General features: G+C 38.0%; 1 pseudogene; it reads right to left on the bottom strand.

The window, feature by feature from the left end:
* The window catches only part of LOC112209235 (anosmin-1-like), a 184898-nt pseudogene that overhangs the window by 25382 nt on the left and 144402 nt on the right, over window positions 1–15114 (bottom strand).

Below are 15114 nucleotides of genomic sequence, written 5' to 3'. Positions count from 1 at the left end.
TACCCTACTGGTGAGAATGTAAACATGTAAACTGGTACAACCATCTTGGAAAACAATGTTTTCTAAAGCTTGTCATACCCTACAATCTAAGAATCCCACCTCTATGGAAGAATATGCATCAAACAACATGTGGTCATAGGGCATTCACAGCAGTACTATTCTTTTTTGTTTGTTTGTTTGTTTGTTTTTTCAGATGAAATCTTGCTCTGTCACCAAGGCTGGAGTGCAGTGGCATGATCTCGGCTCACTGCAAGATCCGCCTCCTGGGTTCACACCATTCTCCTGCCTCAGCCTCCCAAGTAGCTGGGACTACAGGTGCCTGCCACCATGCCTGGCTAGTTGTGTTTTTTTGTATTTTTAGTAGAGACGGGGTTTCACCGTGTTAGCCAGGATGGTTTCAATCTCCTGACCTCGTGATCCACCTGTCTTGGCCTCCCGAAGTGCTGGGATTACAGGCATGAGCCACCGCGCCCAGCCAGCAGTACTATTCTTAATAGCTCCACTTGGGAACAAGTAAATCCATGGCTGTAAAGATACATAGATCGAGGTATATTAGGGATATCCAGGCAGCACTGTAAAATAATGAATTATTGCTTCAAGCAACAAAATGCACTAATTTCTCATAAAATTCTCATGGCAAGAAGACAAATACAAGTATAAATTCTATGATTCCATTCTGATAAATTTTAAATATAGGCAAAAGAAATCTTGACTTTTAAAAGTCACAATGGTAATGGTTACTGTTTACTTTTTTACTTTTTCAATAGTACACTTTTACATTTTCATTACATTAGATGTTTAAAATTTTAATATTATTAATAAAACATGTTATATTTTGTTAATATGAATATATTGATACATAATTTTAATCAATCAATACAACTTATCAAATAATTTTCTTATTTAATATTGATAATATTAATTATAACATGGACATATAATTTAACATAATCTCAATGCAATAAATATTGAATAAACTAATTTTAATTAACATTGTAGGAATAAAATATGTTAATATTAATAATATTATTATTTTAGTTGCAGAATGGATTTCAGTCACTTAAAAGAGAATTCTGGAATAGGAACCACTCCACCACTAATACCGCTTATGGCACATGGCCCATCAAAAACTTAAGTAAAAGAGAATTTCAGAACAAGAAGAATTTGAAAACCTAACTCTTAAAACAATCTATTCTGCTTATGTTTTTTAAAAGGCATAAGAATGAAAAATAAAAAAAATATGTTCAATAAATTCTAAAAGTACTACCTCAATAATAGAAAAATAAATATTCTAAGACCAAAAGAAACAAACAAAAGGAATTCATGCTAAACATAAATGTTCAAACAAACAAAATCTATCCTAAGGATAAATACATTGAAACCTTAATTAGAAAATAGAAATTCTACAGGAACCAAAATGTTTTATTGTACTGGAATAATGACATGTTGTGATATTAAGATATACCCATACAAAGTAGCATTTATAAAATATGATGGAAAACGCATGACAATATAGCAATTCAAATAATGTTACACAGGAATATGTGTGTATGATTTACACACACACACACAGTGAAAGACAGATGCATAGAAAATTTCTGAAAGGAAACCTACTACAGTGTTGTTTCAGGAAATGACATTTAGCTTCTCCTATTTTCTAAATTATTTGTATTATGGATCTGTTATAAAAAATAAGAAATAATTTATAAGCAACTCAAAATAATGCAAAAATAATTTTGCAACTTAAAATAATGAAGACTTTGAGTGTTTTGGATATAAAATCAGCCAATCAGCCCTCTGGGAAAGAAATGAAGACAGGCTAATATCCCTGAAATGAAAAATTTAAGTAACTGACTGTTGTGGATTTCAAAATATGAGAATTGTCAACAAATTCAGACTTAAATAGATCATGACATTAAAAAAAAATAGTGTTTCACTGTTTTGTTCAATGACTGTTTGCCTTAGTATCAGTACTGTGGCTTGATAATTATTTCTTCAAAGTCTCTACATTACTGTGCTGTTTAAAGCAAGTAAGAAATATGTAAACGATGTTTATGTATCTTCTGTCTTCTTCTAATAGACTTTAACTTGCATTTGGCCATCCTGATAAAACAGAGCTCTGATTTCCAGAAGGCAAGTGGATCATTGTCTTTGAAAAGGGGGCTGTGTTTGAATTTTATCTTTTCTAGTTTTTGCAAGCTGTTCTTCTACAACAAAGTACAACATTCTAAGTTACCTGTTAAAAATAATTATATAACCTGATATTAGTCCCAGTGTACTTCATTTTGTCCTGTTATTTATTCATATTCAGGGTCTGTTTTTTTTTTAAAGTAAAAGATAATGTAACTGCTTATTCTTTCATGTTCAAGTTAATGAACCTCCGCTTGGAAATCCACTGGAATACTGAAAGTATATTACATGTAATCCCCAGAATTTAAATTGCTAAGTAATATGCATTCACCAGGCTTGAAAGATGTTCTGACATAAATCATAAGTATAAATAATATTTCTCATTATAGACTTTTTTATAGTTATGAGGAAAATAAAATAATATTACAACACCATGTCATGAAAACAGTGGATAGGTTTTCATGGAAAACCTATATGCAATATGGAAGTATGAGCATTATACATCAACACTTGGTATGGGGTTCTAAACAGAAATATGATTCAATTTTGTCAAATAATAAAGAGCAAATTGCATCTACTCAGTTGACAATGCCCACTTCAGCTTCAGCACTCAGCAACCAGTCTGTGTGCTGTTCAGATTAGTGACAAGACATCCAAATTCTGAGACATTAAAGTGAAACTTTAAAATATCCAGCAAATGAAATGAAATGCAATCGCAGCAGTATATCAAGTTGAGCAATGGAGTGTAAGAACCCATTCTTTCATTCATTATATCATTCTGTCAGCAATTCTGAGCACTTCCCAAGAGCCAGGCACTGAGCTAGGATTTGCAGAGATAAAGGTTTTGTACCTGAGAGGCTCTCAAAATACCACCAGACAAATCTGCTCTAATGATGGTGCACCGGCAGTGAGCTTGACCAAAGGCACCTGCCCAGTGGAAGAGCATCAGTCTGACCAGTCAATTTCTGCTCTTAGAAAAAGTGGCCACAAGTTTTCTGAGGAATTAAGTCATGGCAGTATAACTGCTGTCATATGACATGGTATTTTGTGAAGACACCAGGAAAGATGAGGTGAGGGATGTTCACATGTTCATTATTGCTTGCTTTTTAAAAGCATAAAATTGTTTTTCTCTATTGTCCATTTAAAAATATATTCAACACATTTGTTGCAATGCTAGGACAACATAAAATTGAAGAAGGATTTGAAGCCCTGTGTATGTCATATCCAGTGGGAGAAAGAGACATGCTACTACAAATCAAAATACCATTAAATATTTCTGTGAATCAGACATTTCAGTCCATGCTTTCATTCTAACTATAGGACATTTCTTACAGTATTGTTGTGTAGGGTTATGATCTGACTCTAGTTTTCATTTGCTTTTTATTATTCTGTTTTAATTTAGCTGTATCTTTCTCCTTAGTGCCATTCCTTATTCCCCAAATCTGCTGGTTTTCTTTGTATTTGTACTTCTGATTGCTTTAGCTCAGAATGCACCAGCACTGAGTTTCTTTCAAACTACTTTGCCCTTGTAAACTTCTCAGAAGCTCTCCTTGTGAACATGTTCCAAAGTAAATCAAAACACACCACTATTTTGTGCTCCTGTATTTTTCAGTTTTAAGTATTCTTTTTTTCTTTAATTTGTTCCTCAAACTCAACCCAGAAGTCCTCTACAAAATGAAGCTCACCCTAACCTTCCTTGGATGGCCACTGCCTAGCTCAGAAAACACACACATGGTAGCTGCCTAATGTGTATTGGATGAAATGAAATGAATAAATCTATGAATTGATGGTTCTTTATACCAAATATACCAAATGGTCATTTACCTGGGGCTATTTGGGATGTTTTATTTATGCCGATACAGTAATCCTTTGACATGAGCTTCAAGCATGTTGCAGGAAGGGCAATAAACCTCACTTTTTTGTTTGTTTGTTTTAAACAGAGTCTCACTACGTTGGTGGCTCCCATGATCCTCCTGCCTGAATGCCCTAAGTTGTTAGGAGTCTAGGCACATGCCACTATACCTGACTTTTGACTCCAGGTGTGTTCCTTGGAGGCTTGGTTGGGGTGGTGAATAGTGAACACTAATTTATATTCATAGAGCCATTCTATAAAATTAAGCAGTGGTCAGTAAACTTTTCCTAAATGGCCAGATAGTAAATATTTTGGTTCTGTGGATCATACAGTACATGTTTTTGGTTTTGCAGACGCATCTCTCTCCCAACTACTCCATTACTGCTCTGCCGCCAAAACAGCCAGAGATTATATGTAAATAAATGTGACCCTGTGCCAGTAAAATGTCACAGATTATTAAAATCTTATTTTCAAAACTAGGCAGGGCCTGGATTTTGTCTGTGGGCCATACTTTCCAGACCCCTGAGGAAGAGGAATTAGCATACACTAAAGATGAAAAAATCAGCACTCAAAAATACTAAGAATTGGTCCAGTTTCACATAATTTAAAGAGTGAAGGTTAGATTTAATCCCAGGGCCATCCGATGCCAAAGTTCTGTTTCCATCACCATGTACTGAGTCTTACAGATTAGCCATTTATATGGTTTAATAATTAGAACATGAAAAAATTCCCTAGTCCCAAATCTCTCCCGCAGTTACTCCCTGAATTTAGAGGTTGCATACATAGAAATTCTGCCCTTTGATGCAAGACTTCTCTGGTTTCTGAATTCCAAATGGCCCTCTGAGAGATAAAAGGGTAAGCTGTGTTGATTTTATGCCTATAAACAATGTGTTATTGAAACTCTTCTAATAAAAGCAGTGAGGTTTGCATTTTTGGGCAGGTGAGAGGAAGACAGAAAGATGAGATGGGGAGAACACGCCCAAACTGGGGTAAGAAAAGATCAGTCAAGGAAAGCTGTGGACCCCAGAAGATAATCTACATCAACTCAATTTTTCCTGACACTGGCAGGCCTAGTGAATTGTCTATCCAATGGACCAGATGAAAGGAAAATAAAAATGCACATTTGTTAGATTTGCATTTAGGCTATTTTAGCTTAAAGAGGTCAAATCAATGTGTGGATAACTGAGAATCATTTACTAAGTTGCTACTTTTTGAGAGCCAGTGTAACCAATAACATAGGAAGCTTAGAACCCAGGAAAAGAGATAAGAACCAGCCATAGAAAACTCATAGTTACCCTAGCCAAAGTCCATCACTTTCTCAACACCACCATGGAGTTAAGGAATCCTCTTAGTTGTACCCAAAGTCTTCATGATATAACTATCTTTTTCTTTTCTTTTAAGGGTCAGGGTCTCTCTCTGTCTCCCAGGCTGGGTGCAATGGCACCATCATGGCTCATTGAAACATTGAACTCCTGGGCTCAAGTGATTCTTCTGCCTCAGCCTTCCAAGTAGCTGGGTCTATAGGCATGTACCACCAAGCCCAGCTATTATTTTTTTCTAGACACGGGGTCTCACTATGTTGCCCAGGCTGACCTCCGACTCCTGGCCTCAAGCAATCCTCCCATCTTTGCCTCGCAAGCTGCTGAGATTACAGGCATGAGCCACTGTGCCCAGCCAGGATCAGCAGTTATGTTTCTAATGATCTGTGATATTGAGAATTCACCAGCAGATAACTAAGATAGATATTAAATTTAGATGGATACTAAGTTTACATACTATGTTTAACCTCACTCTATATCTCGTCTTCCTACTTGCTTTATATCCTAGGCAAACTTTAATCTTTAATTATAGACGTAAAAACATATTTCTATATGTCTCAAGATTGAACCATTGTTGCTTTACTAAAATGATTCAAGAGGAGAAATCCACCAAAAATTAGTGTTGCTGACACATGCAAGGGAAAAAATAGAAAAACTGCAACATAAGGAGTATGACCCTGACTTTATAAGAATGTCTCATCTGCTTTCAGTAATAGGCAAAAAAGGAATAACGTCATAGCTACTATATTCTGAAAAAGTTACGACATCTGACTTATACTCTTTGATAGTCATAAAAATTAAGAAAATCAAATATGTATACTATTTTTCAAACATCCAAATTTTGATTAATTTTATAGATCATCAAGAGATTCAGAGTATTTTCTCTCCCATCCATTCTTGTTTTGGAGAGCCAGAAAAAAATTCCAGTACCATGAGGCAACTATAAGATACCTGGAACCTGTCAAACTTGAAAATATTCCTCCTGCCTCCAGAAAAACAAGATACCTTTCCATTAAAGATAGTGTTATATCATACTTCCTTCAAGGGACTCTTTCATAAAACTGCATTAACATTCAGCTTTTTCTTGCATAATAATGTTTATCATTAAAACACCTAGTAACCTGCAGACCTGGAAAAATATAAGTCAGAAAGCAATTTATATACTGACACTTACTAATCTTCTTCCTATAAAATGTAATTTCCCTTGCTTATACTACAATGTTGTAATTATTCTTTACTTCTAGTTGCTTCATGATGAAATATATAATGTTCTTATAAAAGTAATAGACTAGGGTTTATGAGATTATATATCAACATTGGGATACAAAATCCTGTCACACATTCAACTGTATCCTACATAATCTGTTGTAAAGTCAGTCTCTTCTGTGGAATCACCTGAGACACAAACAGTACGTGTTACAAACAGTACGTGATTATATATCAACATTGGGATACAAAATCCTGTCACACATTCAACTGTATCCTACATAATCTGTTGTAAAGTCAGCCTCCTCTGTGGAATCACCTGAGACACAAACAGTACGTGTTACAAACAGTACATGATTATATATCAACATTGGGATACAAAATCCTGTCACACATTCAACTGTATCCTACATAATCTGTTGTAAAGTCAGTCTCTTCTGTGGAATCACCTGAGACACAAACAGTACGTGTTACGAACAGTACGTGATTATATATCAACATTGGTATACAAAATCCTGTCACACATTCAACCGTATCCTACATAATCTGTTGTAAAGTCAGTCTCTTCTGTGGAATCACCTGAGACACAAACAGTACGTGTTACTGTAGGTACTTTGCACTATGGCTTCTTTTTTAAAAAACTTTTATTACTTTTTTGAATCTATGTAAAAGGAATTAGTCCTTAAAATAAAGTGGTCTTTGATAGGTTAGCTATCATATCTCTTAATTGGTCAGGTAAGGTATTACCTAGTTTTAAAAGATAATTAGCAAAGGACCTTAGCACAGAGAATCAGCCGGTCAAATAGATTTCTTTCATTTAACTGCCTATTTCATTCATTTCACTGCCATAATTCTAGCATCTCCTCACCTGGCTAAAAACTCCCACTGGCAAAAAGAATTCCTCTGGAATAGTCAACCAAGTGAAAACACAAATTCTGGGAGGACACAGTTAACACATGCAATGGCTTACAAACGACGGCCAATCTTGGTTGTTGCAAAATAAGAACAAAATCCATTTCCTTCTCTCTTCTCCTTTAGCATTTATGACCTCAGCAGATGAAATCTTAAGAAAGCTGTAGTGTTAGAGTGTGGCATAGAGCTGGTGGAATGGAAAGACAGTTGCATTCAGCTGAGTTACAATAAATTTACTGAGCTCTTACTATGTTCCTGGAAGATTCAAGAAAGCTGTGGGTCTTGAAAAAATTTGCAGGACCTAGAAACAAACTGAAGTGAATAGGAAGTGGTAAAAGGAAGTCTCCCAAGTTTCTAGTCAGTAGCAACTTCAGTGGAGACAAGAGATGCATGGGAACAATAGGCTTTGTAAGTGGAGGGAGTGAGTTCAAGTTGGAGTATGTTGAGTCTGAGATGCCTGTGTGACATTCAGATACAGTGACCAGCTCTAGATATCTGGTATTAATGGAGAAGTCAAGGCTGGAGCTGAGTCATTGGGAAGGGATGATGAGTAGGTAGTAATTAAATTGTCAGAGCAGACAAAGTAGAATCCTGGAGAGCTCCAATGTCCAGAGCTGGATGGAGGCAGGAGATCCTACAAGGAAACTGAGAAGAGGTACAAGAAAAATAAAACATCTGGGAGTCAAACATACAAAGGTCAGGATGTAACAATGGGGAAAGCATAATTAAACAAAGACAAACTCAACAGGAAAGGTCAATACAATTAGAATGGAAAACATCCACCAGGCTTAGAAATTAGTATGGGCAGATTTGGTGGAAAGTGACATTGAAAAATAGATTGCAGAAACTTGAGAAAAAAAATATAGGAAAAAGAAATATAAGACAGTAGCTAGAATGAAGCCAGCATCAAGGAAAGGTTTGCTTTAGAACTGGAAGCTGAGCAGATCAAGCCAGTGGAGAGAAATAGGTCGTGGTTGTAAGCAAATGAGGAAATAACTAATTAACTTGGCTTCAAAAATATTTTTGTTGCTGTGTTTATATGCCAGGGATTATGATGGATGCCATGACCACATATATAGATAATCCATGGTCTCTGATGTAGATGAGATTTGACTTCAGTGGATGCAGGTATCTGAGTTGGGAAGGAATGGGTCTAGAAACTACATGGTGAAGTCCACCACATGCAGAAGGAAGGGTGCCTCCACCTTAGAATACAGAAGACAGAAGATAAACACGGACATAAGAATAGATATGTTTATATTTATGGGGAACTGCATGGCTTACTGAGAGGAAGGGATTTAGACTGGACTGTGCACTCCATGTAATAGATATGTTCATATTTATGGGGAACTGCATGGCTTACTGAGAGGAAGGGATTTAGACTGGACTGTGCACTCTATGAGCAATGTGGCTTAAAGGAGAGAAAAAGCTTTATAATCATACTTGACAGGGTAGAAGAAGGAGCTAATTAAAGAAGATCTCCCCAAGTTAACAGGGTTGTGTGGGGATGCCCCAGGAAGAGTGAAAAAACTATGAATATGATACAGAGATCCAGAGTTCCACAAAAGTTTTGTCTGTGTGCTGGACCATGACCGGGCTCTAGACAATGTAACCTCAACAAGGACAAGTAGAGGTTGGTCTTCTTTTCTCCTTGCTCTTGGTTCTGGGAATAAGCAAATATGGTTATGGGAATTTGCAATCCCCTACCAGTTCCTAAGGGGGAAAGAATGTTGTTTATTGGAAGAACCAGGAGGCTAAAAAGCATACAATAGTTGAAATCCCCACCACCAGTAGAAAAAGACAGCGCTTGCATTTAGCTGGAATTTAAAGAATTTTGGCTAAGAAGAGGATTGAGAAGGAATATGGAATAATGTAGTGAAGGATCAAGTTTTGGGGAAAGTAAGAAGTGAAGATAACTGGGTAACTGTCTTGAAAATGGCATTCCAAAAAGAGAGAGGTCTATCATCAGATTGATATTTTCTAAAAATTACTTTGCTCTCTAAAGAATGGATATTTAAGAAAGAACAGAAACATAAATACTAATTAGGAGACTATTTTAAATTACAGGAAAGAGAGGACAATAGATTGAAAAAGGGAAATGATGGGACAGCTCCTGCATAGAATTTAAAATTAGAGAAAAGTGGACTTCCTGAAGAATTAGGTTTCTGGAGAGGAACAACTCAGAGAATAATGAAGAATGACTTCTGAATGTCCAGGTTGAGAAAAAGGGTGAATCTTGGTGCCATTTATTGATACAGGAGAGTCCAGGGGAGGAACGGGTATGGGTGAAAATCCAGAGCTCATGCATGAACATGTTATTTGAAATATCTACCATCAAAGTGGAGATGTTGAGTGGATGCCTGAAGGTAGGTCACTGGAGTTTAAAGAGTGGTTAGGGTGAGAGGGCAGGGAGTCATTATATGGTGGTTAAGCCTCTGCAATTTAGAGATGAATGACAGCTGAAGAGGAGAGACTGGCTGCCCACCCACCTTCATTCTTTCCTAGTGCTGAGTTCTCTGCCCATGCAATGTGCTTCTCTAACTCTCTACACTCACCTATGCTGCTGCATTGTGGGGAATGTTGTCTATTCCTTGTAGGCCCACAGGTTGCTCACTCTTCAGGACTTCATGAACGGTGATGTGATACTCATTCTCCACCTTCTTGTTGGTCATTTCTGCTTCCACCGTTTCCTGTAGTTCTGTCTGTATGCAGCACACAGATCTTTGTTATTATTTTACATATTTATCTCTCAAATTCAAAATCAGGCACTTTTAAGGTAGGGCCAAAACATATCATAGTGCTGGAAATAATGTATATGTTTCTATACATGTGTGTGTGTACATTTGTATAGGCATTTGAGTGTTCAGGTGTATTTGTAGGCAAGTGTATGTATGCATATGTGTACATATATAATACACCTATGTACACTCTATATAGAAAATTATGGAACATATATGCTATACTATATATATAGTCTATATAGTATATTACAGCATGAAGTGTGTACATATGTGTAATATAGTATAGTATTCCTAGCATTAGACACACTGATGTCATAATTCACAGATCCACAATTTCAATGTGATGAGCAGATGGATGACTGGATTAAAAATGAATGATGTTACTAAACATACAAATATTTCCAAGAGAACTTTTAGGTAAAAGCTACATTGTACCGAGACTCACATAAAAATTAACCATTTCAAATCCATTTAATCTCCAAAGAGACCATTTCTCAAACAGATAGAAATCTTTGGTTCTGGACCATTTTGGGAAGCATTATTTCAAATAAACCTGCCTATTTGGATACTACATTTTCCCAGTGGTGGAAGGTAATTATAAGCAAACCCTGTGCCTCACGCTGCAGGGCCATCACTGCCTTTCCTAAATTCAGACAAATGTTTAACATATTCTCTTCCCCTTTTGAATGAGGCCCACTACCCTGATCAAAGGCAGCTGCAATGAGAGGGTCCTGCTAGCCTAAAAATAATCAACATCAAAGAAGCCCCTGAGACAAATGCTTCCTCCCTCCTACTCTCATTTAATTTGTCCCGGTTCCCCAAAACCTTGTCAGGAGCCTCTACGTGGCAGCTCTAACCAGTATCCACATCAAGCCAAAAACATCAAGAAACTTATTCTCTGACTTAGGTATAAGTGTCATATAAGATTCTTCTTTTGTTTTGCTTAGTTCCCAGGAAACATACTAACATATTAGGTATGAAAAAAAGAAACAAGCAAAAGTAATATGGGAAGGATTTATTAACTTCACTCAATGGAATATTAGATAACATTTTAAGCAAAATTTGACCAGTGTAGTATTAAGAAAAACAGCCATGCCACATGTTTTGTGGCTCCCTCTCCATACCTATATATACACACACACACTATTCTCAGTACTATGATGTATTTTAGTCTCTGGCTGTAAAGTACCCAATTTTAATTTGGGAGGTAAATATGTAAAATAATTGCACAAAGATATGTGTATTGTATACATAACTACAGAAACAGTAGAAGCAGAAATAACATCAACTTATAACAGTTAAACTGTACACATTCTCCTTAAAAACAAGTATGTATATGTACAAGTCATGTAAACATAAAAATAGTCAATCTGTTAGAATAAGACATCATAAGTTTTCTTAAATTTCCATTACAACAGCAAAACTGAAACTACAATAGAAAAAAAACCATAAGAAATAACTCAAAAGTCAAACTGTTTTGTATATCGTAGTTTAAATACTATAGTCACATGCATGTGGGTAAGAAGATTTGCCATGTAATTATTCCAAATCAAAAACTCACTCTCCCTCCATTGTGCCCTGATATAATATTGTGCCTGTTAGGTCATGATCAGCTCGAACAACATAACACGGTCACTCACTATCATTGGCTGCATGTGAGGATGTGAAGTGAAGGGACATCTTTGCACTCTTCAGCTGTGTCTGTTCCCAGTACGTTATGGTCTGCAATTCCACAATGTAGTCACAGTCTGGCTGAAGTTCTCCAGGATCACAGAATTTTGAAACTAGAAATTAAGAGAATATACCCAAACTGTATTACAACCTTCCACATCTCTCATCTTCATTGCAAAATCTCATGTGTCATTATGAAACATATCAATTTCTGATTTATCTTTTACTAACTTTTCTTTATGTTCAGAATGTGAAAATCCAATTTTACTGATGATCAAAATAACCTCAGGCCAGGTGTGGTGGCTCACTACTGCAATCCCAGCATTTTGCAAGGCCGTGGCAGGAGGATCACCTGAGCCCAGGAATTTGAGACCAGCCTGGGCAACATAGCAAGACACCATTTCTACAAAAAAAAAATTAGCTGGGCACACTTAGCTGGGCATGGTGGTGTGCATCTGTAGTTTCAGCTACTTAGGAGGTTGAGGCAAGCAGACTGTTTAAACCCAAGGAGGTTGAGGCTGCAGTGAGCTGTGATTGCACTACTGTACTCCAGCCTGGACAAGAGAGTGAGATCCTTTCTCAAAAAATAGAATAAAATAAAAAATAAAAATAAACTTCATGGAATGGCCAAATGTATTTTGAAAATAATATTTTGAAAGCAACTATTCCATCCTCTGAGATAGTATTGAAATGAATCATTTTGAGCCCTCTCCTCTATGAAACATTACTTCTCGGAGAAAAGACAGCTGTTTAGAATAAAGTAACAGAGGTTTATGTTGCCACATACCTGGAAAAATTATGAATTGGCATTAATTGTAATTCTTTGATATCTGTTTTGAATTTACTAAGAGCAAATTTCCACCAAAAGCTATAACAAAAAAAAAAATCAACCGGAAAAAATCCTTCAAGACTTTCTTTCATAATGTACTGGGAAGGGGCCTGGAGGGTGGGACCTATCAGCATTTCATCATGTCACTTTTTGTTCTAGATTCCTAAGTGATTTCCCCAATTTCAGCTCTTTCAGCTCATGAGATAAGTGTGCATTACCATTGTCACTTGTAGCAAAATCCTTCAATATGAAAGATGGAACTGTCATAAAATTTTGTAAAAATAAAGTGAAAATAGTATAATGGCTAAATATCAATGATATGGCCTTTTTGAGACATGTTTTATAGTTCTAAAGGGAATAGATATTTAAATCTTTACAGCAAGAAATAGTCTTGCTATCTTTGCATTTCTAAACATTTATTTATCTATGGAATTCAACTTTACATGTGATGGGAAAAGGTGTTTTTGTAAATTTTATAACAACAACATAAAGGAATGTATAATAAAAGGAATCCAAATAACTATTTTTATGCAGTAAGCATTCCAAATGATAAAAGATGTTTGCTATCATAAGATTCTCATTGAATAAAAAGGTTCAATGAAAATTTTATTTCCTGGCATCTGATGAATAAACCACTCTAGAACCCCTTGATCAATGAGAAGAACACATTGTGAGACATGCCCTCCCTACAGTGTTTACTGCCCAGTGATTAGATTACAGATGGAAACACCTCACAACAGAAAATCCTAAACATTTGCTCTTCCATTTATAAGGATCTCTCTCTCAAAAATAAAAAGAAAGAAATAAAACCTAAAAGTAAAAAAGTAAAGCATATTTTGCATATATCATTTTCTATGAACAGATAGGTAAGATGGGGATCATTTAAACTGTTCCTTTGATTTCCAGAGTTGTGTCTGCCATTTAGATAGGAGTAAGTCAATGGTCTTGTGTCCGGAATTGGTGGGCTCTTGGTCTCGCTGACTTCAAGAATGAAGCCACGGACGCTCGTGGTGGGTGTCACAGTTCTTACAGGTGGCGTGTCCGGAGTTTGTTCCTTCTGATGTTCTGATGTGTTTGGAGTTTCTTCCTTCTGGTGGGTGCGTGCTCTCGCTGGCTCAGGAGTAAAGCTTCAGACCTTTGCAGTGAGTGTTACAGCTCTTAAGGCAGCGCATCCGGAGTTGTTCATTCTCCGGTGGGTTCACGGTCTCACTGGCTTCAGGAGTGAAGCCGCAGACCTTCGCAGTGAATGTTACAGCTCATAAAGGCAGTGTAGAACCAAAGAGTGAGCAGCAGCCAGATTTACTGCAAAGAGCAAAAGAACAAAGCTTCCACAGCAAGGAATGGGACCCAAGCATGTTGCCACTGCTGGCTCAGGCAGCCTGCTTTTATTCCCTTGTCTAGCCCCACCCAAATCCTGCTGATTGGTCCATTTTACAGAGAGCTGATTCGTCTGTTTTGACAGGGTGCTGATTGGTGCATTTACAATCCCTGAGCTAGACACAAAAGTTCTCCGTGTCCCCACTAGATTAGCTAGATACAGAGTGTTGACACAAAAGTTCTCCACATGCCCACCAGAGTAGCTAGATACAGAGTGTCAATTGGTGCATTCACATACCCTGAGCTAGACACAGGGTACTGATTGGTGTGTTTACAAACCTTGAGCTAGATACAGAGTGCTGATAGGTGTATTTATAATCCCTTAGCTAGACATAAAGGTTCTCCAAGTCCCCACCAGACTCAGGAGCTCAGCTGGCTTCACCCAGTGGATCCTGCCCCAGGACCACAGGTGGAGCTGCCTGCCAGTCCCGCGCCACACACTCACACTCCTCAGCCCTTGGGTGATCGATGGGACTCAGCACCATGGAGCAGGAAGCAGTGCTCATCCAAGAGGCTCAGGCTTGGCGGGTTGCAGGTCCCAAGCCCTGCCCCACAGAGAGGAAGCTAAGGCCTGGTAAGAAATTGAGCACAGCAGCTGCTGGCCCAGGTGCTAAGCCCCTCACTGCCTGGGGCTTGTGGGTGGGCTGGCCACTCCAAGTGCAGGGCCTGCTGACTGCACGCCCACTGGGAACTTGCGCTGGCCCACAAGTGCCCCATGCAGCCCTGGTTCCCAGCCGCGCCTCTCCCTCCACACCTCCCTGCAAGCTTAGGGAGCTGGCTCTGGCCTTCATCAGCCCAGAAAGGGGCTCCCACAGTGCACCGGTGGGCTGAAGTGCTCCCTAAGCACAGCCAGACTGGGCACCAAGGCCGAGGAGGTGCCAAGAGTGAGCGAGGGCTGTGAGGGCTGCCAGCACGCTGTCACCTCTCAATCCCCCCTCTAAACAGGACACCCCAACTGCTGTTGGGAATTTGGCTGATGACCATTCTAGCTACTTCCTGCTGGACAGGAGTGATGAAGGGGCCCTGCAGTTGTAGTGTCCTCCAGAGGGGAGCTCTCCAGGCCAGTAAAAGTGCCAG

Source organism: Pan troglodytes, chromosome Y (assembly GCF_028858775.2).
Source record: "Pan troglodytes isolate AG18354 chromosome Y, NHGRI_mPanTro3-v2.0_pri, whole genome shotgun sequence".
NCBI classification, from domain to species: domain Eukaryota; kingdom Metazoa; phylum Chordata; class Mammalia; order Primates; family Hominidae; genus Pan; species Pan troglodytes.
This window is presented reverse-complemented; position numbering and strand designations above follow the sequence as displayed.